A 23,386-nucleotide genomic window follows, 5' to 3' on the forward strand; every position below is an offset into this window, starting at 1 on the left:
AAAACCACAATGAGATACCAATTTTTATCTACTAGGGTGATTATAATTAAGAAAGAGGGACAATAATAAGTGCTGGCAAGAATGTGGAGAAATCAGAGCCCTCGTACACTGCTGCGGGGAATGTCAACGGGTGTGGCCGCTATGTAAAACAGCCAGGCAGTTCCTCAAATGGTTAAACATAGTTACCATATAACACAGTAATTCCATATATAGATCCTATTTATATCCAAAAGAACTGAAAACATGTCTGCAGAAAAACTGTATGCAAATGTTCATAGCAGTATTCATAATTATCCAAAAATGGAACAACCTAAATATTTGCAAACTAGTAAATGGATTATCAAAACGTGATTGGTCTAGCCATATAATGCAGTATCATTTGTCAATAAAAAAAAAAGAACAGGGTATTGATACATGCTAAAACACAGATGCCCTGAAGAAACATGCTATATGAAAGAAGGGTGCATAAAAGATAAGAGTGTTTTATTGTACTAAGAGAAATGTCCAGGATAGCCAAATCTAAGGAAAGAAAGTAGATTTGTGGTTGCCTGGGAGTGGGGGTGGGAAAATGAAAGGATCTTTGGGGAATGATGTTAGTGTTCTAAAATTAGATTCTGATAATGATTGTACAGCTCTGTAAATTTACCAACAATAGGATTTTATACTATTTGCTTTGAATAGGTAGAATTTATGATATGTCAACTACACCTCAAGTTATTGTAAAACGTTCAGTGGTTCAAAAAAGATCTCATTGTCATTCAGATGAAAGCAAAAACTAGTTGCTTAGCAAATAGTCAGCTTTGGCCAAGACTTAGATAAAGTAAGTCTCATGGGCTGGGGGTGTACCTCAATGGTAGAGTGCTTGCCTAGCATGTGTGAGACCCTGGGTTCCATTTCTGACACTGCAAAGAAACAAAACACACACACACACACACACACACACACACACACACACACATATACATATTCTTGTTAGGGAATCACAGTGAGATGTTACAGAAAACTTTTTCCAAGCTAGTCATCAGAAATGAAAGTAGGAAAATGACTTGGCTACATTAAAACATTTCCTCACAGACAGCTATGGTCTCTCATTTTATAATTTGGTTTAAGAGTGTAGGAAATAAGACTTGTTTGATTTTCTGCTTTTCCCAACCTGCACCCATGCTCTGGTGACTGGGATTTTTTAAAATTCATGGCAAAAGGGAAATTGAAGGAGAGTTACCACTAAATGACAATCAAAAGAAGTACTAAAATCCCAGTTCAGTTCTCTCTCACCCACTGATCTTGAAAAGCAATGAAGTAAAAGAAAAGTAATATTTTCTGGGTTTTCCACACACTGGCAGCAGGCTGCAAGAGCTGTCACATTGTCCCATTTAGTCTATACAAGGGTAGTGGCCTTACATACACTAAACAAATCATTATGTCCCCTTCCTAAAGATGCAGAAACTGATACTTGGGAGCTTATAAACTTGGTGCCTTGCACTAGGAAATCAGAGTTGGCTAGGGATGGAGTTCAGTGGTAGAGCACTTGCCTAGTATGTGCAAGGGCCTGGGTTCCCTCACAGCACCACGCAAAAACACTCCAAATTAAAACAAAAATACCTGAGAGTGCTTGAAGAGCAAGTCTCATTTAAAGGCCCTAATGGCACTACCTTCTAAGACCTCTGAGATACCTTCACATCCTCCCCTTCATTCTCTATCCTCTTTTCTCTGGAAAAAAGAGGGAAGTAAACAAACACTTCAAATAAAGATTTCATGGAACTGAAAGTGGAGACATTGTGCAAATTAGACAATACATACAATAGAGAACAAAATTCCAGACCCAGCACTCATCCAAGTGTTTTTTTAGGACATGATGAATAATGTTTTCTTTTTGTTCCAATTCCCAGGAGGTTAAGTCTTGAGAAAGACTTTCAAAGACCAAAGTTGCTCAGGATATATTCTCTTTGTGGAAAAAAAATAGTTATGATACCACAATAAATAAAGGATCTGGAAAAAAGACAAAAGAGAGGCAGATGTGACGTTTCCAGTAGAGAGTTCCTGGGTAATGTGCAATTTCTTTAATTTCTGCCTCCTTCAGTCAAGTAACCTGGTACCTGACTGCTGCACCTCCCTGACACCACACCTGGGACCTTTTGGCGCCACCTGCTGGTCCAGCCCTCCTCTGGTTCTCGACCATGTGTGCCTTATGTACAGGGACATGTTTATAAAGGTAATGTGGATCAGTCTGGTTGCTGGTTCGATTCTGTTATTCATTTGCTCATTGTTCCATTCATTCATTCATTCATTCATAACATCTTTACTGACAAGTTTTATGAAGTTCACATTATGATACCTAAAAGATAAGCACAGTTCCTGCTCTCATGGAGTGGACAGCCTGTGCCAGTCCTCAACCCTGGCTTCCCAGATAGTTTTTACACATATGGAAACTTATGCTTCCTGCAAGATGGAGAGGAGATACTCTTCCATATTCTTCTGCCAAGTACAAGTAAAAACCCTGAACAATTCAGGCAGGGTGGCATGCACCAGGAGTTCCAGCTACTCAAAAGGTTGAGGCAGAAAGGTCACTTGATCCCAGGAGTTCAAGATCAGCATGAGCAATAAAACAAGACCCCATTTCCCCATCCCAAAAGAAAATATTTTTTAAAAAGGCAAACACAAAAAAATCCCCTGAACATTACATTTAAGAAAAAGACTGACAGGTGGAGAGGCAGAGGCAGACTAACTATGAACTTTGGGATGCAGAGAATGGCACAACGATGAGTTCCCTAAGCTGGTTTTTCTGAGAGAAGTTGGCAATTCTTCAGGGCCAACGTGCACAGAAAACAAACCAACTAACAAACAAACCCAACAAAAACCTACTATGTCTAATGGAAGGACCAGGAAAAGTGCAGCATCACAAAACAGGAAAATTTGAGATAATAATGGTTCTACTTCAGCCAAATGCCACCAAGAATACTTGTGGCTTCACTGTGCTGTGACAGGTGACCTATATTTCCCAGTAAGAAGCTAGGTTTTTTTGTCCCTATCAGATGGTCACAAGTCCCACACCACCCAACAATATCCAGGGGGGCATGAGGGAAGCAGGATGGAGGCACCTCACCCATCCCAGTCAGAGAGGTAGCCACAAGGCCCCAGTGACACCCTGTAGGTGTCAGCAGAAGCCAATGAGGAAACTGAACTTTTCCTGAAAGTCTGAAGTATCACTTTCCCTCCCACAACCCCCACTTCCTCTCCAGGGCAGTGTAACATAAAACCAGATAAAACAAAAGATTTAAATATGCTCCAGGGTCTCCTAACACAATACCTGAAAGTGCTCACATTTCATTAAAAAAAAATCACTTATATCAAAAAATGGAAAAGTCACAAACAGAATTAGAAAATGCAATCAATAGATATCTATGACAACAGAGATGTCAAATTAATATGATAAAAGTTATAAAGGAATAGCAAAAAAATGCTTCATGTGAAAATGTGAACACACTTGAAATAAATGAAAAAATACCAGCTCCAGAGAACTATGGGACCAACACAAAAGATTTAACACGCATGTAATCATAGTTCTGAAAGGAGATAAGAAAGAGGGTGAGGATGAAAATGTACTTAAAGAAATAAATGACTGAAAATGTCCTAATTTTGATGTGATATAAATCAATGAAATCCAGAACTGAGTAAACCTCAGCAGGATAAACTTCCCCCAAATCCACACCAAGATGCATAATAACTAAATTCCTGAAAGCTGAAGACAAATACAAAATCTCAAAAGCAGCAGCAGAAAAACACCTTACCATAATGATATTTCTTACATGATAACATAGAGAGAAGAGAGAAGTCCCCAATATTTTTCAGATGCTGAAAGGAAACAACAGTCAGCCTCAGAATCTTTATTCTTGATGAAAATATCTTGAAAGAACTAAGGAAAATCAACACATTCTCAGATGAAGAACATGTGTAAGACTTTATGCTGAAAACTATAAGATGATGATAAAAGAAATCAAAGACACAAATAAATGGAGAGATACTTGTGTTCATGAATCAGAAGGCTGATAAAGGTATTGTGTCCATCTACAACTAAAAAGAAAATAAATAAAAAGAAGAGCATGATGGGGCTGGGTTTGTAGCTCAGTGGTAGAGCACTTGCCTAGCATGTGTGAGGCAATGGGTTTGATCCTCAGCACTACATAAAAATAAACAAAATAAAGGTATTGTGTCCATCTACGATGAAAAAAAATTTTAATAAAAAAATTTTAAAAAATTTTAAAAAGAATATGAAAAGACAAAACATTGCAAGTCACATATATGTATAAACATGTATATAAACACACACACACACACACACACACACACACACACACACACACACATATATATATACACACACACACAAACTCAGCATTAAAGACCTAAAGACCAAACAATCCAATCAGAAGATGGGCAAAAGCTATGGCAAGACATTTCACCAAGGAGCATAAACAGATAGCACATACAAGATGAAGAGATATTCGACATCACTAACCCTCAGGGAAATGCAAATTAAAACCACAATGCATATTACCACACACCTATAAGAATGGCTAAAATGAAAAATAGCAGCCCCACCAAGTGCTAATGAGGGTGCAGAAAAACTTTATCACTCAGATTCTATTCCTGGTGGGAAGGTGAAATGGTACAGCTACTCTGGAAGAAAGAGGATGGCAGTTTCTTAAGATACTAAATGTGCAGTTACTATACATCTTAGGCATTGTACTGTTTGGCATTTGTCTTGGAGAAATTAAAAATTACATTCACACCAAAACCTGTGCTGAATGTTTATAGTAGGTTTATTCATAATGGCCAAAAACTGGAAACCTTTGTTGGGTGAATGGCTAACCAACCATGCATGTGGCATCTACACGGTAGACTACTCTGCAGTACAAGGGAATAGTGAGGGTTGAGGGTGCAGTTAGAGGTAGAGTGAGGGCTTAGCATGCTCACAACTCTGGGTTCTATTCCCAGAATCTACCAACACAGACACAAAAGGAACAAGCAACTGATAAATGCAAAGACCTGGATGAATTTCTAAAGAATTATTCTGAGTGAAAGAAGTCAATCCCCAAAGCTTACTTACTGTATGATTCCATTTATATAATATTCTTCTAATGACAAAATTAAAGAAATAAAGAACAGAATAGTGCATGTTGGGTTAGGGATGGGGAGGTGAAAGGAAAATAGGTGTGGCTATAAAGGGGCTACTAAGGAACCCTGGTAGGGATGGAAATGTTCTGTATCTTTATCGTGTCAATGTCAATATCCTGAATGACACTGTACTACATTTTTGTAAGCTGTTACTATTGGAGGAAAATGAGGAAAGAGTACATGGGATTGCTCTGTATTGTTTCTCTGCTCTGTACTATTTCTTACAATTGCATGTGCCCAGAAGGTTTAAGAAAACCCACACTAATGCCTGGGAACTCCACACAGGCACCATGGTTTAAAGATTCCCCAGGTGACCCAAAGTACAGTCAGGGTTAAAAGCCACTGGTCCAGGTCAGTGCTTCTTATATCTTAATATATACATACATTTTCTGAGGATCTTGTTTAAATAGCTCAGAAGGTCTGAGGTAGGGTCTACACTTTTGCATTTCTGGGAAGTTTCCAAGTCATTGCCACACCACTGGCCCATGAACCTCACTTTGAGAGCAAGGGTCTTTGCACGGTGGTTGCATCTAGGTTGGTTCAAAGGAATAACTAGGGAAACACCAATGGATGAATGGATTTTTAAAATATGCCCACAACAGAATAGTATTCAGCCATAAAAAGAATAATACCTTGTCATTTACTGCAACATGGATGGGACATTAATTACCCTGATTTGATCAATACACACTATATACATGTATTGAAACATCACACTGTATTCATAAATATGTAAAGTTATTACATGTTAATTTAAAATTTCTTAAATGCTTAAAGGAATGAAAATACCAACTACCTTGATTTTATCATCACACATTGTACATGTGTATCAATTTGTCACATTATATCCCATAATATGTACAATAAAGATAATTAGTTTAAAAATAATTACCAGGGTAACTATAAAAATTACAGAACACTGAGCCCAGCCTGGAATCTAATTCAGGTGATCTGGACAGGGGTCTTGGACACTGTATTTTTTTTTTCATAGTCCCTCTGGTGAATGTGTTGTCTTAACAGGTTTGGAATTCAGCAATAAAATGCCTCTTACTCCCAGATTCTTATTCTCAGAATGAGCTCACCATGGCTTCCCCAGCCAATAACTGAATCCCAAAATTCTTGTCTTCTTTCCCAATATTTTCACTAAGACCTGAGGTCAGGCCCTGGGATAAGTCCTCATCATTTGCTGCTGGACCTGCCTGTAGCAGATTAGCCTGCCCAGGAGGCTTCTGCCAGTGTCACCTCACTAAAACATGATCTGAGGTCTCCTTCCCATTGTTAGATGCCAGCTGCCTGCTCCTTTTGTTCATCCTCTTGGAGGCCGCCTTGGTTCAGGTTCATGTTCAAGTTCAATTTCTTTGTAACTTGGGCTACTGCAACAGTCCCATATCTGGCTGGCCTGATTCCAGTCTCACACCTGGCTTCTACCCATGTAAATATGCAAGCAGTTTTTCTTGCTCTGTGTTTCTCTCCTTTAATTACTTATTCACTCTTGTTATAATTTTGCTGGATCTATGTGTTTCCTATACCATCACTTACTTCATATATTTTTAAAAGTATTCATTTTATTTTACCTTAAGTTTATTTCACTATCACATCTGAAAAACTTTAGAAAAATAAATACTGCATGATCTCGCTCCTAAGTGCAATCTAGAAAAGCTGATCTCACAGGGCAGAGAGGAGAAGTGGTTATCTGAGGCTGGGGAGGGGAGGGAAAGCGGGGACTGGAGAGCGAATGGTCAACAGGGACAAGTTACAGCCTTATAGGAGGAATAGTTCTGGTGTTCCACTGCACAGCAAGGAGACTATGGTTACAATATTGTGCTGATAATTTCAAAATAGCTACAAGGGAAGATTTTGAAGGTTCTCAACCACAGAGAAATGATAAATACATGAGATGATAAATAGGCTATTTAGCATATCTGATTTTATTGTTGTACAGTGTATACACGAATCAAAACATCACACCATACCTCATAACTATGCACAATTATTACATGTCACTTAAAAACAAACAAACAGATATCTGTTTTTGTCACCTACAATGCTTTCCATAGGAATAAACAAGACCACAAAACAATGTGATTAAATGCTGCAAGGAAGGCTCTGCTTTGTTACAGAGAGATTAGCAAGTGTGAGATAGGTGTTAAAGACCTTCCAGTGCTAAATTTAGACTCTCCTGAAAGTAATCAGAAGGACTGAAATATAATCAAAACCAGTGTGAGTCAATATTAATTAATGCCATGTCTGTGTACCATTTAGAGTCACTTCAGTGCCACCTAAAATGTGGTAAACACTGTTTGAAATCTCATCATAAAATTGTTTTGTTCCTAAATGAAGGGAAAGTTCAAACTCCTTGGGTTGTGGGCAAGACAGTTTAGTTTCTTCAACTTTTGACCCACTACACTCTAAAAATGAAGTCACTGTCCCCAAACACCTTGGGGTCTTTCAGCCTTTGGAGCTCTGTACATTATTCATTTTTCTTGGAAGAGGCAATACTTTAAGAATTGGGATGTCACATTTGTTTACTATTGTCTCCTTCTGGACCTATTTCAGAGCCTGCCTGGAACAAAGGAGGTGAAAAGGAGAAAAAGAATAGAGACAGGAAGTGTGGTACCTGTCAACCCAGTGGCTCAGGAGGCTGAGGCAGGAGGATTGCAATTTCAAAGCCAGTCTCAGCAATTCAGCAAGACCCTAGGCAATTTAGCGAGACCCTGTCTCAAAACAAAAAATAAAAAGGGTTGGGGATGTGGCTCAGTGGTTAAGTGCCCCTGGATTCAATCCCTGGTATCAAGAAAGAGAGGAGGGAGAGGAGGGGAGGGGAAAGTAGGGGAGGGGAAGGGAGGGAAGGAGAGAGGAGAGGAGGGAAAGGTTGATAAGGAAGATGGGAAGAGAAGAGGAAGGAGAGGAAGAAGAAACTGATGAACTTCTCTATCGATAAAACCCCTCTTAAAAGTTCCTTCCTCTTTGAAGATTTCCTATATCTTTTAACCACATCTAACCAATCCTTTCTCTGGGTTCCCACATTATTGTTTTCATATCTCTATTAAGGCATTTAATGCTCTGTATTCTACTGAATGAAAGAAGGCATCTGTCATTTAGGCTTTTATCCCTGTAAGAATAGGGTCAAAGTGATATTCACCTATATTTCCAGCACTGATCTAGTCTAGTGGCTCTCAATCTTGGCTCACACTGAAGTCACAAAAACAAAACAAAACAAACAAACACTGCTGCTTGGGCCTGCCTCTCCAGACCCAATTTGGATTTAACTGGTCTTGGTAGTGGTGTGGGTATCAGGATCTCTGAGAACTCTTCAGATGACTCCCCTGCAGCCAAGACTATAACCCTGTGCCCTAACCTAACACTCAATGATGAGTGAGTGGATGAATCTTGCCTTTAACACACCACAGTTCTGACCCAACATGACCAATTTCAGGGCTTCATGTTATGATAATTCATTAATATATTCAGGAACTATTAATTAAACAATAATGTGGTACCAGGTGTTATGCTGGGCCAAGCTGCTAGAGGTGGAAACATGAATAAGACTCCCACTTTTTTCCCATTTCCAGGGTGCCTTAGGGAAAGCAGGGGCCATGTCCTACTTAGTTTTTCCAGGAACTTTCTGTCCTGCTGGCTAATTGGCCAGTCTCAACAGCAATCATTTCCCTAGTGGCTGCAGCAGAGCTCCCTTCTGGCTGTTTCCTCAGCAATGGCTATGTAAGGACAGGTTCTAATCACTCTCAGACACAGGAAGTTCCTGGGGTATGTGGTCAAGTCAAGAGACCAAAAATACAGAATGGTCTGGTCTAGACCTCTCCAAACTCTGCAGAAGCAAGAGTGAGTCTATTGGGTGGCAGGCCACATTCCTGTGTGGCTCAAACATCCAAGCCAGGCTCTGTGGGGCGTGCCTGTAATCCCAGCAATTCAGGAAGCAGATGCAGGAAGATCACAAATTCAAGGTCAGCCTCAGCAACTTAATGAGGCCCTAAACAACTTAGTGAGACTGTCTCACAATTAAATTAAAAGGGCTGGAGATGTGGCTCAGGGGTAAAGCACCCTTAGATTCACTCCCCAGTACCAAAAACAAAAACAAACAAAAACAACCCCAAAACAAAACAGCCCCCCAACACCCTTCCTTTTGTGTGTACTGTGCGTATGCTTACACAAAGGAACACCAAAGCCCCAGGAAATGATTAAGATCTTAACTGCCCCACAGGTAAAAGGAGTTTCCTTACTGGCACTACTGGCACCTGCCCAGACCTACTTTAAAACTCTGTACTACAGGTGACGCAAGAGCAGAAATACTGATCCTTTTGTGCTACCACTGCTCTGGCTTGGAGTTTGATAATGTTTCCTCTCAAGTTGTAAAAGTTTCATAACTGAAGTTCCCGCTCCTGGTCTTGACCCCTGGGATCCCTCCTGCACACCTCCAGTGGATCCTTCTGTGTGTGTGTGTGTGTTGCTGGGGCTTGAACCCAAGGCCTTGTGCATGCAAGAATAGCACTCTAGGGGCTGGGTATATAGCTCAGCTAGTAGAGTGCTTGCCTTGCAGGCACAAGGCCCTGAGTTCAATCCCCAGTACCGCAAAAAACAAAAACAAAAACAAAAAAAAAAAAACAAAAGCACTCTATCAGCTGAGCTATATCTCCAGCCCCAGCTGGTCCTTCTAAAACCACAGCTCCAGTCACCACTTTCCCTGACCTAGAACCTTCCCATGCCAGTCACTGTTAGGATGCAACGCGAGACCCCTGCATATAACACAAAGGTAACCCCAGTACAATTTTGTTGTCTGTGTCCAGGTTGCCCAGGGCATCATGTTCACAAGAAACTCAAGTCCAACATCATGAAAGTATATCTACGAAAAAGTAGCCTAAACTTTTTACTGTAGACTCGCAAAGAGGCAAAAACATCCTTAAGTTCTTCCACTTACCACTCTGCAGTGTTGCTTACTGTTTCAGGTGTTGGCTCTCTAAGCCATTGTCATTGTCTCTCAGCATGTGGCTCCACTTCTGTCCCCCACACCTCTCCTCACCCACTCTTGAGTCTTTCTGATCCACTGAAGGGCACCTCGTCGTTATTTCTAACATAAATCACCTTAGCTTCCCCAGAACTTCTCTTCTTTATCCATTACTCCAATCACTATAATAAAAGCCCAGGAGACAAGCAAACAGATTCCACTCTGGAACCTGAGGCAGAGGGCCAGGCAGTGGCCAGCTCTATGTGAACACCTGTAAGCCCTTCACACATGATTTCTTCCCATCTGGTCCCAGCTTACTGTGGCCTCATCCTCCAGGACTCCATTTTCCTCTGAAAGTCCAGGTTGCCCCCACTCCCGTACCTGTGCAAACACTTCTCTGCCAGTTCCCCTCCTCTCAGTCAGCCAGAGCATCCAATTACTATTTTATAACCCTGTTCTGAAGTCCCTGCCTTGAAGGCATTCCTCAACCCTACCAGACATGGTTAATTCACTTCCTTCTCTAGGATTTTTCTGAATTTTGTACAGACTTCTATTATAACCCTTATCAAGCTGGGTTGTAATTGCTTAATTACTGAGCAGAACTTCTCACCAGTCTGTGGGTGTCAAATACAGATCTGAGTCATGTCTGTGTCCTCAGAGCCAGGAACCAGGGAAATGCTCAATGAACAGTTACTGAATGCTCCAGAAATATGCTCCAGGGACTGAATGATCCATGGAAGCATTTACCCGTCTTCTCTCCGTCATCACTTGAAGAGACCTGGGAGCACATGCCCTATCAAAGGCCCAAAGAGCTGCCCTGGCTCTCACCTGACTAGGCTGCATATCCTCCCTTGTCCATTAGGTTGGCCATCTAGACAGCAGTCTGTCCCTCCTTCTGATGCCTGCCAGGCCTGGTCCACACATAGTGAAAATAAAAGGAATTAAAGGCAGTCAAGCAATTGAGCAAGCAGGAAGTGCAGGCACGCCTTGAAAGAAGGGAGTATTTCTCTCTCTGCACACCACGTAACCCAGTATTTAGAAAACCCTAAGGAAACTACAAGAAAGCCATTAGGTCTAAAAGAATGAGTACCACAGGATCCCAGTCCTCAATTTGGTCTCAGAGTAGCTCTCTATCACCTGGCTGGCTCCCCCTTCCCTATAGCATTCCCCAGCACTCCTTCCTCTGTGTGGCTCTTGGCTCCAACAGACAGAGCATCCTGTACCCTGTTGCCTGCATTCCCCTCTCTGCCTTTATCTGGAATGCTCTTCTCCCATTCTCACCTTATCTCCAAAGTCTCTAAGTCACATCTACCAAAGCTAAGAGTTGGACATGTGTGAGCCCTCTCTCTCTCTCTCTCTCTCTCTCTCTCTCTCTCTCTCTCTCTCTCTCTCTCACAGTGCTAGGGATGGATATAGGGGATCACTAGCCCTGCCTTATCATTGATGTTAAGTGCACCCTAGTCATACAGTATGGTGCAGTCAGCAACTTGAACCACTGTACCTGTCAGCCTGCCATCTCCTTCCAAAAAGAGTATCTGCCTCCCCAGGGCCTGCCTCAAGCACGCTAGGCAAGCGCTCTGCGCTAGCTATAGCCCCAGTCTTGTGTTATCTCATTTAATCCTCACAGCAACCCACTGGGGTAGAAACTACTATTATCATGCACATTTTCAGATGAGGCCCTGGGAGATTATGTCCCTTGGCCCAGCTCATAGTTACATGGCTTGATGGGCTTTGAAATGGGGGTTGCCTGACTCTAACATCTATATTCTTAACCTAAAAGTTTAGGAAGATAAAAGAAGCCCAGTTCCAATATCACCTCCCCTGACTACATGTGTCTCTTTTGTCCCTGACCCTGCAAGGTTGATAAGCTATCAGTGCCTCCTTCCAGTGTGCAGTGCTGACTCTGCACTGTGGTCAGTTATGTACAACTTTTCTCTCCCCTGTTTGGTTGAAAGATGGTTGGGAGCAGGAACCATGTCTTAATTTTGTAGCTCATCAGCTGGCCCTGCTTGGCACATAGTAGGCACAAACCCTGCTGCAAAGGAACCATTCTAGAGAGAAAAGCCTGCTCTTCGTAACAGAGGATCTGAGTGCTGACCTTTGTTTACCATATATCTGACCCACAGCAGTTGCTCAGTACATATTCGTTAAATGAATTTGCTGTGTGCTTTCTTCTCTCAATTTCTCCGGGCTTCCTCTGTCAAACAAGGTGGGTGCTCTAAATCAGATATTTTCAAATTTTTTTCCTTCTTTTTCTTGGTAGTGCTACTCCTGGCTTATGTACAAATGTATTTAAAACAGATCAAAGCAGATTGCTGTAGTTGGAATGGAGAAGAGGGGGGATCCAGAGCCCCCCTTACTCAGCTCTTCCTTCCAATTTGCCCCAGACTCACCAGAGAAGCCCAATGACAACCAAGCTAGAGGAACAAACAGCACTTTTAGGAACATCTTCATTTTAAGAGAACAGCTCTGAAAATGGAAAATCCTTTCTGACACATTTGGACAACTGTTATTGATTGTCTAATGTACTTGAATGGTAGAAGGTGAGCCTCCTCGATTAGAAGGGGGAGGTTGAACCTTAGGAAAGATGTTTCCCAGTGCCTCCAAACACACTAGATATAGGGGACCACTAGTCCTGCCTTTTATTGACATAAGTGCACTGTAGTCATATGGTACGGTGCAGTCGGCAACTTGGACCATCCTGGCAACCTGCTATCTCCTTCCAAAAAAGAGCATCTGCTTCAATCCCATTTTTTTCCATTGAGTTTTCCCTCCTGTTTTTCCAGAACTCACTAAAACCTCCACTGGTTACAAACACTGAATTTAAGCAGTACATTGAATTTGTTGGGAGAAGCTGAACAAATAGATAAGTGATAGCCAAACATCCCTGGATTTCAGTATTTTAGTTAAGATTCTACATAGCACCTGGGCTATATAATCACCCAGGAACAACTTTGCTTTTTATGAAAACAATCATAGAGACTGGAAAATGGAAAAGTAATCATAGTTCTCATAAACTGTTCCCCAGAAAATGTTCACAAAACAAGGAAGTCACAGCTGTGGATATTCTTCATGTTCTGATTCTTAAGTCTTTGTCCAGCCTGGCTGCCCCTCACCCTCACCCCAATCTTGTCTCTAGCTTCCTGGTTCTGGTGTGTACCCAATATATCCTCAGCCCAGGGTGGAAGTGTCAGAAAGAGCTGTTAGCTGACTGTAGTACCTAGCTGAGACTCTCCTGGGTATCATTAGAACCACTATTGGAACCAGGCAAAAGCCCGTAATCTCAGTGATTTGGGAGGATGAGGTAGGAGTATTCCAAGTTTAAGGCCAATCTGCGCAACTGAGCAAGACCCTTTCCTAGAATAAAACATAAAAAAGGGTTGGGCATATAGCTCAGTGGTAAAGTACCCCCGGGTAGAAAAGTCAACATGTATTAAGTGACTAAATTGCTTTGTCTCAGGCCTGAATATATTATTTTACACATAGTGAGTATTCAGTGTTCATAGAATAAATGAATGAAAAATGCACATCTCTCTGCTTTCCAAAGCTCTCTCCTCTCCCCACCACACCAACCTTCTGAGTTTCTCCTTAGGCCTGTGCTTTGAATTTCCTCCCAGTCTACAAAACAACAGGATGCTATAGTGCCCCCAAATCCCACCATTATCAATTGGTTTCTTTTGGTCATGATATCCCATTCAGGGTTATTTGCGGGTGACCTCAGTTTTAGAATAACAAACGTGCAATAAATTCTGCTCCACTTGAGAAGGGTTGGGACAAGTCAACAAAAGAATGCTCTGGGGAGCACTTTACTAACTGCAAAGCACTCAGCTCCAGGAATGGCCTGTCAATTAAACTTCCTTGTGGTTCCATTGTTGTACAGCTTGTTGGCAAGCATTGGCCCTCCTCTCTTCTTCCAGAAGAGGGGTAGCAGAACTTCCTTTTCCTTACTCTGCTTTCCCTTCCCCCTCGTGTTTTGAAGTCTCTGGAGTTTAGGAAGCACACCTTCCCAGTCCCTCAACTTCCTCCCCTGCCTCTTTGCTATTCCATCTTCCTAGACTACCATTCACGCACTGAGAGTCTGCCCATCCCAGAGGCCCAGCTCAAAAAGCCTTTACTGATCCTAATCACGTGGCCAGACCTCTACATCTCAATGTGACAGTCCTTTGCAATCTTTTTTCATTTTCTGTGGAAGTCTGTCTTATTTCGCTGGTCTCAGTAATAATGATCTACAGATGGCTATCATTTATTGATAACTGAACATGCTGGTCAATATGCAAGATCATGCTTGGGACTTACATGCTACCATGGTCTGAATGTGTGTGTCCCTCCAAAATTCATGTTGGAACTTAAACCCCAAAGCGGTTATACCAAGAAGTAAAGCCAGGGCTGTGTGTGTTTGGGGGGGTGTTGGTAGTCAGGGGTACAGTGCTTGCTGAACAAGCGTGAGAACCTGGGTTTCATCCAGAGGATCTAAAAAAATAACTAAGTGAAGCCTTTGGGAGGTAATTAGGCCATGATCACTCTATCCCCATGATTAGGATTAATAAGAGGTGTCGGAAAATTTTCTGGTCCTTCCATCTCTTCTTCCCTGTGAGGTCACCTAGACAGCACCATCTAGGGACAAGTGGGTCCTTCCCCGACACTGAACCTGTCAGTACCTTAATCATGGACTTTCCAATTTCCAGATTGTTGAGAAAATAATTTTTTTTCTTCATAATTTACCCACCGTCAGGCATTTTGGTATAGCAGTACAAAAAGACGAAGACACATACATTATCTCATTTGGCTTGCAAACCTGTATAACCTGAACTACTTTGTAAATGCAGAAACTGAGACTCAGAAGTGCTAAGGAGCCTATGGTCACAAGCTAGTAAGGAACACAGTCAGACATTCAATCAAACAATCTGTATTTATTAAGGTTGTATGATGTGCTAAACATATTCTAGATAATGGAAAAATGGTAGTAATCAAATCAAAGTTCTCATCTACGAGAGCTATCATTTTAGTAGGGAGAGAAATAATAAAGGAAAATACAAGTAAGTAAATACTATGTCAAGTGGTGATAAAATGCTATGGGGGGAAGTGGGGAGGGATTAGTGATGGCTTAAAGTAAGTGTGCTATTTTATAGAGGGCAGTGGATGACTACGGTGATGTAGTGGGATTTCAGCAGAGATCAAAAGGAAGTAAGGGAGTTAATTATGCAGAGATCTTTGGGAAAGAGTATCACAGGAGGAGAAAACAGCCTGTGGAAAGGCCCTGTGGTTGACATCCCTTGACAAGTTAGATAAATGGTGAAAAATTCAGTGCAGTGGCTGGAGCTCAGCAAGTGAAAGGGACATAAAGTTAGTCAGGGTAGGCACTCTTGTAGTGACTTTGAGCAAGATGGGCAGCCACTGGGAGATGACTCCCAGAGAGCCCACACTCTTAATTGCAATGCTATGCTACCGATTGATCACATAAATGAATGTCAGAAGGTACTTGGGGGCTTTTTCTCATTAAAACCAGCAGGATGGCAGCCAGACAGTCTGAAAACAGCCCCAGAGAGGGCAAGATCTGAGTTAACAAGGACAGTTAATTATTAAGGGTAGAAATGATCCTCTACAGGATGGCAGGCATCTCTGTAGCCCTCACACCACCTGGCGCGGGGGTTCTGAGGTGTCCTCAAGTGGGTCCTCTCACTGGCTTTGCAAAGAATAAATTTCCTAGGACTGTCTGTAGCACGTATTCCATGAAATTTGTCCTTTCCTAACAAGTAGCAGTGAGGAAGAAGCAACTTCTGCAATGACTCACCAGAGAGAAATGAAAATTGTGTCCAGGCTGGAAAAGAATCCATTTGAAAGTGACACATTTGCCTCCAGAATAAATAGATATCAAGCTTTTTCTTTTGCCTTCTCATCTGAAGTAAGGCAGAGCCTTCTTACATATTGCCTCACAGCAGGATGAAAACCAACTTCTGAAATTCCTGTCTTTATTTCTACTGCAATTCTCTTTGCAAAAAGATAAATCTGGAGATGTGACCCCCAACCCACTCCAACCCACTAACCTGAACCTGAAGTGCCTTTTGATGACAGGATGGCAGGCAGTGTCCTGTCTTCCCAGGACAAAAACCTTGACTGCAAATATTCTTCCCATCAGCTGCCCCATGAACCAACCCTTCTCAAACTTTACAGTGTATAAGAATCACCCAGGGAGCTTATTAAAATGGAAATTCCAGGAAAAGTGAATCAAGATGCTGGGGTAAAGCCCAGAATCTTCTTTTTAATTTAATTTAATTTAATTTCTTCCTTCCTTCCTTTCCTCTTCTTCCTCCTCCTCCTCTTCTTCCTTCTCTTCCTCCTCTTCCTCTTCCTCCTCCTCCTCCTCCTCTTCCTCCTTCTTCTCCTCCCCTCCACCCAGTGCTGGGGACACACTCCAGGGCTTTGTGAATGCTAGGCAAGTGCTCTACCACTGAGCTACACCTCCAGTCCCAGAAAATTATTTTGAAATATGGACTCTAGGATTATTCTGGTGCAGGTGGTCGAGAATCACCACCCCAAACTACAGGAATAGCCTCAACAATCCTGTCTCTGCATTTACACTTATAGAATGAAGTGGCCCCATAACCTTTCTCAGACCACAAAGAGGTACACTTTGATCCTGGCAGGGGCAGGAACACTCCTGGGTAAATTGGAGCAGTGAAGAATCTTAAAACCCCAATGCGTGTCACTATCTGTCTATTCCACCTCTTTCATTTATCCTGATGAGTTCCCAGATCAGTTCAGGGTTTGCTATCTTGAGTCATGCCCAGGAAGGCCCAAGGGCTGGGGTTTGAGGCTGCCCTGGGCACAGTCTTGACTGGAGAGGGTACCCTCATGGAAGGGTCTGATAACCAAAAGGTGGAAGGAATGATTATCTGTGATTATGAAATACTGTTTTGTCAATTAATTTGTTCAGTTTGACAGTAGGTACCCCCTTAGCCGTAGAAAACCAAACAGCTCAGTGTCTGTTATAATTCACCAGAACCATGAGATGCAGGGCTTGGCTTACATCCCTTCATGAATTACAGAGTTGTTTTTGTTTTTTGAAATATTTTGTTAGTTGTTGATAGACCTTTATTTTTTATTTATTTATATGTGGTGCTGAGAATCGAACCCAGTGCCTCACACATGCTAGGCAAGTGCTTTACCACTGAACTATGTAACTCCAGCCTTACAGAGTTGTTTTGAGAGCCCCCTTAGTTGCTTGCTCTAGGCACCAAAATTGCCAATTAATATCTCCCCATAGTGGTTCCCACTTCACTCAGATCTCTGTTCAAATGCTACCTTTCTTGCCCATTAGATCCAAATAATTCTCTTCCCTGAACCCTATATGTTTTTTTTTTCTTTTTTAAATATTTTTTTAGTTGTCAGTGAATCTTTTATTTAATTAATTTATTTATATGTGGTACTGAGGATCAAACCCAGGGCCTCACACGTTCCAGTCAAGTTCTCTACCACTGAGTCACAACTCCAGCCCTCTCTGGTTATTTCTAACCTCTTAAACTGGTTTAGTTTTCTTCAAAGCACCCATCATTAGAATTATGAATAGATTTATTTCCTTTGTATTTTATCATCTGTCTTAATCCCTGGTATGTAAGTTCCTTAGGAGCTGGGATCTTATGTCACTCACTGTTCACTACTGTGTTTTGACCAATTTACAATGGTCTGACTTACAATTTGTCAACCTTATGATGATGCAGAAGTGCTATGGACTCAATAGAAACCACACCTTGGATTTTGAACTTCAATCTTTCTCCAGGCTAGCAATATGTGGTATGATATTCTCATGATGCAGGGGAGCAAGTCACATAATCAGAAAAATACCTACAATCATCTACCAAACATCTACATGTTTGGTAGTTTAGGTGTATTCAATACATTTTCAATTTATGATATTTCCAACTTATGATGGGTTTATTAGGATAAAACCACATGATAAACTGAAGAGCATCTGTAAGAGGCACTCAACTATTTGCTGAATGAATGAATGAGTGATGTTATGCTTTGACATCTGAGGTTCCTAGAGCTACCTCTATCTCCATAGTGCTCTACTCACTGGATCTAGGGGTCTTTGGGGATTAAATGTATATATGAAAATAACAGCAGGTAGTTTTATTTAGTGCTTACTACGTACTGGGTGTACACACTATCTCATTTTATCCTCAAGATGGTTTGTCAAGGACAGGATTATTAAACCCACTTAACAGATAGAAAGATAAAGTCATTCTAAGCAATAAGGGGCAGAGGTAGGACTCAAACCCAAGTCACCTAATGCCAACATCTTCGCTCTGTCTTATAACAATTGAGTTTGATGCTATCTACCTTATGCTGATACTGGGACAGGATCCAGAGGTAAGCAAGACAAGTCTTCCAAACCCCAGAGGTTCAGGGTCTGTCTGGGTAGTGTAGCAGAGTGGAGATGAGCGAAGAATTGGAGGTGCCCTCTAAATCTGAGCTCCACCCTTTAGTAGCTGAGCTCTAGTTTCCTTCTCTGTCACATGGAGCTAACAATTCTTACACACAGGGATGTTGTAATGATTTGGTGAGAATATACAAGAAGTATTTACCTAACACAGAGTCTGGCACATAGTAAACACTCAATAAACAAAACAGCTTACTGGCTACCACTGGAGAGAAAAGATACACATTCAAAGCAATGATCCAACTCACTTCTCATACTTGTCCTCATGGTAAATGTTTATGGACTAAATGTTTATATATTTCCCCTAATCCACATATCATATCTAAAACCCTCAGTGTGACAGGGTCAGGAAGTGGAACCTTTGGGAGGTAATTGGGTTTAGATGAGGTTATGAGGGTGGGGCCCCCATAATGAGATTAGTGCCCTTATAAGAAAAGGAAAAGACACCAGAGTTTCTTCTCTTTGCCACATGAGGACACAGCAAGTAGGCCGCCATCTGCAAGCCAGGAAGACAGCTTTCACCACAATTCAACCACACTGGTGCCCTAATATTGGACTTCCAACCTCCAGAACTGTGAGGAATTAATGTCTACTGTTTAAGTCACGATATCTATGATATTCATTATAGCAGCCCTAAATGAGCAAGGCAGGTGCTGATGATATAGCCCATCTTGGGAGTGTGCTTGCTTAGCATACAGAAGGACCAGGGTTTGAACCTCCAGCACCGTGGGATGGGGAAAAAAAAAAAAAAGAGTAAGGCAGTACAGATTCTGGAAGTTATAGGGTTATTGATCCAACACTGTGAATTCCAAATATATTGAATTCCATCATATGAGCCACAGCAGTTTCAGACCAACTATACAAAGCAAAGTCAAGAATCTCTGGGCAATTAAAAATACCATCACAAACCAATTCTTCCCAAATCTCTAAGTTAATAAGTAATTTCCTAACTATTTACTCATTCATCTGTCATTTAGATTTTCCTCATATCTTGGCTTCTGTGAAAACCTCAGTGAACATGGGAGGAGATTCCATGTCCTTTGGTTCTATGCCCAGAAGAGGTATTATTAGGTCATATGATAGTTCTATAATTTTTTCCTAGATAGGATGTTGATATGTTTCCCCAAACTGGCTTCTAACTCTTGGACCCAACTGATCATCCTGACTTAGCCTTGCAAGTAGCTGGGACCATAGGACACATCCTGTGTCTGGCTTTTTCTTTTTTTTTCTTTTTCTTTGTGTGTGTGAGTGTTTGTGTGTGGTGCTGGGGATCAAACCCAGGGCCTTGTGCATGCTAGGTAAGTGCTCTACCACTGAGTTACATCCTCAGTCCTTTTGGTTTAATTTCCATATTGTTTTCCATATGGCTGCACCAACTGTTTACTTCCCCACCAACACTATATTAGGGTCTCCTTTTTGCCACATTCTCCCCAGTATTTATATCTCTTGTCTTAAAAACATCCATCTTTCTGAGTGTAAGGTGATACAGTGGTTTTGATTTGCATTTCCCTGATACTTAGTAATGAACACCTTTTCATACACCCATAACTTCTTTGGAGAAATGTCTGTTCAAGTGCTTCGCCCATTTTAAAAATCAGTTTACTTCTTTTTCTTTTTTTAAAATTTTTTTTAGTTGTAGATGGACACAATCTTTTATATTATTTGTTTATTTTTTTGTGGTGCTGGAGGATCGAACCCAGTGCCTCACACATGCTAGGCAAATGCTCTACCACTGAGCTCCAGCTCCAGCCCTACTTCTTTGACATTGTGTAAGAGTTCTTGATAAATTTTGGATATTAACTCCTTATCAGACTGAGCCTCAAAGGTAGTCTCAGGCAGAACTTGCTAGAGGTTGAAAGTGGTGAGTTCTAGAATCACAGAGATCAGGATTGCAGTCTGAGCTTCTCTACTCAGTTACGATTTGCAAAAATTTTTGGAAGTCCCTATGTTGCCCTTTCATTTTGCTGATTGCTCTCTTTGCTGTAAAGCAGGTTTTGGTTTGATGTAGTCTCATTCATTTCCTCTTGCTTTTGTAGACTGAGGTTTGGTGTGATGTCTAAAAAATCATTGCCAAGGCCAACGTTGAGGAAGATAACCTCTATGTTTTCTTCTAAGAGTTTTCTAGTTTCAGGTCTTATATTTAGATCTTTTCGTCAATTCAAGTTGATATTTTTATGTATGGTTGAAGATAAGGGTCCAATCTCAATCTTTTGAATGTGGAAATCTGGGTTTCCTCACACCATTTTTGAAGATGCTATTCTCCATGGTGTCCTCTTGATGTCCTTGCTGAAAATAAGCTGACTGTACATGTTTGGATTGATTTATGGACTCTCTATTCTGTTCCATTGGCCTACCTTTCTGTTCTTATGCTAGTAGCATACTGTGTTGATTACTACAATTTTGTAATACAATTTTAAATCAGGAGTTGTCTTCCTTTTCTTTCTTAGTACTGTTCTGACTGTATGGAACTTTTTGTAGTTCCACAGAAATTTTAAGATTGTTTTTTCTATTTCTAGATGAATGGCTCTTCTTTGGTTCTTGCACTGAGGGGAACAGTTCTTGTTGTTTGAGGGGTCACTGTGTACAGAGACCATGAACTGATTTCTGTGCATCTTCTCACGACTAGCCTAGCAGAGAGGGCTCTTGATTGCCCCTCTGCTATTTTGTTGATGAAGCAGCCAAGGCTCAAAGAGGTAAAGGGTCTTATGCCAGGTCATCAACAACTAAGAGTGGAGAAGCTCAGACTCCAGTCTTGTCTAATTCTAGAACCCACCACTCTAAACCTCTAGTAAGTTCCACCTGAGGCTACCTTTGAGGTATAGCAGAATCTGGCCTCTGCCTACATTTCCTGGGTCCCTCTCTGCTGCCACTCCCTATCTTCCCTTCACCCCCAGCTTTAATATACCTGAGTACCTCACACCTGCATGATGTCCTTTCCAATGCAAGCCCCAACAGATGACCACGTCCTTTCAGCATTGAGACCACCCTCCTCTGTGTACCTTCTTTTCCTTCCTTGGCCCTTCTGTGGAAGACAAGGTCCCTCCTCAGTGCTTTCACAGTCCTCCTCCTGCCCCTGCAGCACATGCTCCCTGCTCTGTCATTTTCTCTCGTCTTATTTGTCCCTTCCCACAAGCCTGTGTGCTTCTCCTTTGCCCGATGCAACAGGTACAGAGTTGGGCACTCAGAAGGCACCTGGGAATTGGCAAAGAGGTGGGTGAGAAGGCTTCAAAGTGAATTTGAAAAGTCAGATGGAATAGTTTGAGTTCCAGCTATATCCTTTACCAGCTGTGTGACCCTGGGAAAGTCATTCAACTCTCTGAGTCTTTGTTTCTGCATTTTCAAACTATGAGGATGAAATAATTATAGACAAAGTTTGGCACAGTAAACATTCCACAGATACTAGATCTAATAATAATAATGTCAGTTAAATAATTTATTTAGAAACAAAATTGGTCACTGAAGTGGCGGGGAGCAAGGACATTGGGTCAGGGTCTGGAAGGTATTCAAATATGTGAAAACAGCCATCCAACAGGTAGCAACTTCCACAAAGTGGTAGCTGGACGGTACCCATCTTCAGAGCTAGACAGATCACAGGGATAGGACAGCCAGGACCTGTCAGGCCTCTGGTAGAAGCAGCAGAAGATCTGTAAGCCTGGGGCTTAGAAGCTAGAAATTCTACTCATGCAGAATGTGGGGACTGGCAGAGCCAATAAAAATGTCCCTAATTCATATGCCAGGTACTTTATCTCATTTCATCTTCACAAAAATCCTAGGTGCTGCTATTATTATTCCATTTCACAGAGAAGGAAACTGAGACTCAGAGAGGTTAAGAAACTTGCCCAAGGATACAGAGCTGGTGAGTGGTGAGGCTAGGACATGAATCTAGGCAGTCTGGTTCCAGAGAAGTGTTGCAGGCCCTCCTGCCACACACGCAGGAGCCAGGGCTGGACAGAGCATGCAGTTGGGAGTTGAGAAGCCACAGCTGGGTGATCCCCACACAAGGGACCACGTAAATGGAGCAGTTTCTATACAACATGTTCTAGAAATTCCCCCTGGAGACGGGCCAGATGCAGCCTGGTGGGTGGCTGTGCATACATTTCCCATTTCCCCCACCTACTTACCAAGAAGAGAAGCACTGATGAGTCCCTCTGTCACTGGCAAAATTGCCTCCTTCATTAACTATACAAATTTGCATCTTAATTAGGCTTAACGGAATACAATTACCAGACCCCAAGTTTCCGTCTCTGATTCTAAGCAAGGATGCCGCAGAGGCTAGAAACCAAAAATGTGGAACTGAAGGGAACCTGGCTGGGCACCCCCTGGGAAAGGAGGGTGGAGGCACTGGATAGCAGGGGCTGGTACACTGGGTCCCTAAATTGAAGAGAGTTCAGGCTTTGGAGTCAGGTGGACATGGGAAGCCTGGGCTGTTTCTGACCAGCAGAGTGGCCAACCCCCTCTGAACCCCAGTTTTGTTATGTGTCAAATGGGCTAACGTTTATCAATGGGTGAAGCTCTCTGTCACTGAGCTGCACCTCCTGCCCAGTTTGCTCTCTTTCTTCACACCCTGCTTCTATGCACTGAAGACCAAAGGTATGCACAGCTGAGTCCCACCTCCTCCTTCAGCAATTCCATGAACCCCATCCTATCCCTTCCTCCAAATCTGGTCACCCCTCCCACCCCCGCAGTCCTCAGGAAGCTCTAAGCTCCTTCCTGCCTTAAGGGCTTTGTAAGTGGTGTTCCCTCTGCTTGATTAGTATCTACTCATCCTTCCATCAGCTCAAACAGCACCTCCTAAAGGCCACCCACTAAAC

The 23,386-nt window shown here is 42.0% G+C and overlaps 1 protein-coding gene across 4 annotated transcripts in view; it reads right to left on the reverse strand.

The window, feature by feature from the left end:
- Hrh1 (histamine receptor H1) overlaps positions 1–23,386 on the reverse strand; it is a 77,405-nt gene that overhangs the window by 12,046 nt on the left and 41,973 nt on the right. The window contains exon 1 of one of the 4 annotated variants that reach the window (XM_047534787.1): positions 21,575–21,639. The exons of 1 other annotated variant lie outside the window; for it this stretch is intronic. The gene's annotated coding sequence lies outside the window, so the exon portion shown is untranslated. Of the gene's footprint in view, positions 1–10,108; positions 10,197–10,963; positions 11,059–21,574; positions 21,640–23,386 lie in introns of those variants that run through there. 2 more of the 4 variants (XM_047534786.1, XM_047534788.1) reach the window with 2 other exon arrangements.

This window comes from Sciurus carolinensis, chromosome 19 (assembly GCF_902686445.1).
Source record: "Sciurus carolinensis chromosome 19, mSciCar1.2, whole genome shotgun sequence".
Classification (NCBI taxonomy): Eukaryota; Metazoa; Chordata; class Mammalia; order Rodentia; family Sciuridae; genus Sciurus; species Sciurus carolinensis.